This window comes from Curcuma longa, chromosome 16 (assembly GCF_044706935.1).
Source record: "Curcuma longa cultivar G26 ecotype Majalengka, Jawa Barat chromosome 16, ITB_CL_G26_1.1, whole genome shotgun sequence".
Taxonomy (NCBI): Eukaryota; Viridiplantae; Streptophyta; class Magnoliopsida; order Zingiberales; family Zingiberaceae; genus Curcuma; species Curcuma longa.
The window spans coordinates 7,573,944-7,578,229 of NC_133876.1; the positions used below are offsets into that span (position 1 = coordinate 7,573,944).

General features: G+C 41.2%; 1 pseudogene; it reads right to left on the minus strand.

Annotated features, from left to right (window-relative positions):
* Nucleotides 1–255: 255 nt before the first annotated feature.
* LOC141847647 (ABC transporter G family member 1-like) lies at nt 256–3,542 on the minus strand (annotated as a pseudogene).
* Nucleotides 3,543–4,286: the final 744 nt, after the last annotated feature.

The following is a 4,286-nucleotide window of genomic DNA, read 5'->3' on the forward strand; positions in this document are numbered from 1 at the left end:
CTTATCTAATTTATGGAAGTTAAGTTCTCTCCTTGGATTAAAACTGTAAATTAATGTATGTGCATTTATATTATTAGTTTGTATGGTATTAATACTACATATTTATATCTTACATTTAAGTAGTTATAGAATGCTTTAGAAATGAAATTTAACTTGAGCTTTATTTTCGCCATGAATGTTAGCTCACAATGTTAAGAATATTTAATATATTATTCATTTTAGCAAAGAAAGTTATTACAAACTACTACACTATTTGTTTACAAGATTGATTTTACTCAGAGCTGAATTACATCCAACTAAGTGCAACTTATGACATTGTTATTGGTATTCTATAAGATGTACCTCACTAGCATGATGAAACAAATGTATTTCAAGGAGTTGCTTCGATATCCTCCTCTACTTCCTCTTCAGGGGGCTGCTCGACTACCTGGATGATATTCTTGCGTCGCGTGTTCTTGAACTCCGCCAGCATTGGCTTCAGCCTCTCGCCTGCCTTTACAGTGAGAAAGAACAAGACTCTGTAGGAGACCGTCATAGCTAATAAAATGGTGAGATCTACCCACTTTAAGTACCCTGCCTCCATCTGCCAATAACTCTCACCACCCAGTCCCCGGTTATGGTCTCGTCACCGGTGCTATTCAAAAACACCAACCCTATGAACTCATTCTTGTAATATCCCTGGCTAGCATACTTGTGGAAGGCAATGTGGTACATTGGATACTTCCACATTGGCTTTGGTAAGTCATCAAGCAACCTAAAGAAGCCATAGGAGATGATCATAACGGCCTGGACTCCGGCGTCAGTGATGATTCCCATCAGGAAGTTGGGGACTAGGCTGGCGACAATCATCATAAGGCCCTCCACGAGAACGATGCACATGTAGAGAACCATGCAGAAGAAGATGAAGTGGTCGAAGCCCTTTTGGAGACCAGTGAAGTAGTAGGCTATAGCACCCAGAATACAGGAGATGAGAGCCAGGAAGGGATCAGAAGAAAGAGTGTTGCTGATCGCGAAAGCAGAAACACCATAGTGCCCGTTTAGTCGCTCCCACCTAAAAATCTTTTAGTTGGAGGAAACAAATAGAACGAGTTGTCAGTTGTGATTCTAGCAAAGTTGGAGAAAAAAAAAGATTGAAATTTGTCTAGACATTATTCTAGCAGAATTTGAAGAATAATTGAAATGCAGTAGAGTTAATTCAAAAGATGCCAATATATGAAATTCATTTAGCCCACAAATACTTAGGTTAGCACTGACATAACAAACACAATATTTAAAACAATCACTGTATTTAGGAAGCATTTTTTTCTCAAAGATTCTTGGTTCTTGAAATATTGCCAATGCAATATGTATACATATATATATAAGCAAACAAAATCAATGTGTTTTACCTTCAAATCTTCAACAAATGACGGGAATCCTCCAATTGCCATGAAGGTGAGAAATCCAACTAAAAACATTAGCATTGAACCCCTGGCCTGAAGATTAACAACTCCAATTCAGCTTCTCATACCATGGAAGAACTCAAAAAGTGCTAAATTTAAGCCTTTTTGCTCTATTTTTATCATGCAAGCCAAAATAAAGATCACTTTGCCCAAAAAAAAAAGGAATTTGTTGCCTCTAGCATATGATATGATTCAAGGCTTTTTGTTGCAGTTAATCTTTGGTCTTTTGTGTTTGCTAAATTGCTCGCAAAATTTTTATACTTTAAAGGAGTCTTTAACTTGACTAATCTTTACATACGGAGTCTTAATCTTTACCTGAATTGATCGATAACTGTGTCCAACATCATAGAAGATAGTGCCAATGCAGAGACCAAGCATAATATAAATTGCAAGTCTCAACCAGTAATAACCAAGATCCCTGAACATGTTAACAAAGGATCTCTTTGTGAGAACAATGCACTGGTCAACAAAACTTGCCTGTCTCTTGTTCTTCACCAGAGCGCCGTCCTACACGAGAAATTAATATCAGTATTGAATCAAAATTGATGATAACCAATGAATAACTCACCATTGCACATATTTCTGCTACTCTTCTTACTGTATCTTGGCATGCTTGGGACTGTTTGTAAGAATTTGTTAGTATATCAATGGCTGTGCTTGCTTGGGTATCCTCCACACTGGTACCTTCAGACTCCTGTTCATTATGAAGTTTCAGATTCAAAGAAGAGGTTACAAGTACAATCGATTGCAAAAAGCTTTGTATGTATAAGAACAATTTATCTCACCGTGTCAAAGTCCTTGTTTATTGTTCTTAGGTAGTGATCAGATGGATTTCTGAAGGTTGGGCATGGAAAGCCATTGAGAGCAAAGAACTGCAGAATAGTGTCGACGGTAAATACTATGATCAGTTATGTTTTGCTAAAATTTTATTGAAGCACCCTTCAAAAAAAACTTTTAACTTTTCTTGAGTTTATCTGTGCACACAATTCCGAGTTAAACCTCGAGAGACTAGACATCATGCATGTTTATAGAATTGATACTCATCTGCTGTATAAACCATTTCTTGTAAATACGACAGCCCTATCATGAAAAATTCTACATGACTCTGTAACTAAGATGTAGCTGGATTGCTAACACTCCATCAGAACTCTTAGTAGGGTAAAACAATCCAAATTATCGATTTATAGCTTGATATCATTTCATGGGAATTGACATGAACAGTCTAATAAAAGAGTGTGCAAGTCAAAGATTATAGGCTTTGATAGAATAAGTTCACAAATCAGAGTGAGAATGAACAATAAGACCTGAGTGGGTAAGGGAGGCTATCAGTTTCATAAACAATTAGGAACAGATTCAATCTACACTTAGTATTCTTGATACGACAGAGTAGATTTTTTATCAATAACTTCTTGTGGCTGAAATTATGATTTTGCCCTGCCAACCATGTCACATGCATATTGGACATGAATGGACAACAAGCCCTCCATTAGGGATGAAGGAGGGGATATTGTGTTCCTAGTTTACAAACTATGAGGGACAGAAGGTAACATTCTGAACTACTTTGTTTTAGGAACGTACTAAATTCACCAAATTTTAAGCAAATTAGAAGAGAAAAAACAAATGGCAGAACTGAATCATTGGATTCCTAAATACCTCATTGGTCCTGGCTATAGGACCGAAGTAGACAGTCTTCCCCGCGGAGAGGAGACATAGCTGATCGAAGAGCTCGAAAACCTCGCTGCTGGGCTGGTGGATGGAGGCGAGGATGGTGCGGCCGTCCTGGCGAGCGAGCTTGACGATCCGGTCCATGACGTGGAATGAGGCGGCGCTGTCGAGGCCGCTAGTGGGCTCGTCGAGGAAGAGGAGCTGGGGGCGGGTGAGTATTTCGATGCAGATGCTGACCCGCCGCCGCTGGCCGCCGCTGATGCCCTTGGAGGCGTAGCCGCCGATTCGGGTGTGGACGGAGTCCTGAAGCCCCATGTCGCGGAGGGTGTCCTCGGCCCGCTCCCGCTTCTGGGCCAGGCTCATCGATTTAGGCAGCCGCAATTGGGCCGACTCGCGGACCGTCAGCGTCGTCATCAGGATATCGTCTTGGGTCACGTAAGCCTGCACCAATTAAACCGGACCAAATCAATTCTCTCCGTTGCATTTTTTTAACCAAATCGCACCCTCTTTTTTTCCAAAATTACGGATTCATATTCTACATTTCACTAAATTAAATTTTTGTTCTTTTAGCCCACAAATATTTTCTTTTTTTTTCTGCAAGAAACTTTCGAAAAAATGAAAATAAAAATTTCCAGATTGGAACCCCTTAAATTTTAAAAATAGGTATAATTAATAAAAAAAAGGGACAAAACCCCTTAAACCTTCATCATACTTTTTTATACCGAAAATATTCTTATTTTAATAGAAATTATGAAATTGCAATATAATAGAGCATTATATATATATATATAGAGGAATGATATGCCGCGCGACAAACGCCGCGCGACAGTCGACCTCTCTTCATTCATCGTCGCCGTTCGTCGCCATCCGATCACCGTTGGCCGCAATTTCGGACTCGTTGGAATCACAACTCGACGGCGCACACATTGGCATCGGATTCCGGCCGGATTGTGGCCGGAATCCGGCCGGAATCCGGCCAGAAACGCGACAGAGGATCTGTTCGGCGCTTTCAGCGGAAATCGGCCGGAATCCGGCCGAATCACGGCCGGAGACCGGCCGAGGTCGACGCCCCGGAGCCGGGCGCGTCGACCGCGGTCGGTCTCCGGCCGTGATTCGGCCGGATTCCGGCCGATTTTCGCCGGAATCGGCCAACAACGCCTGTTGAGCGATTCCGGCCGA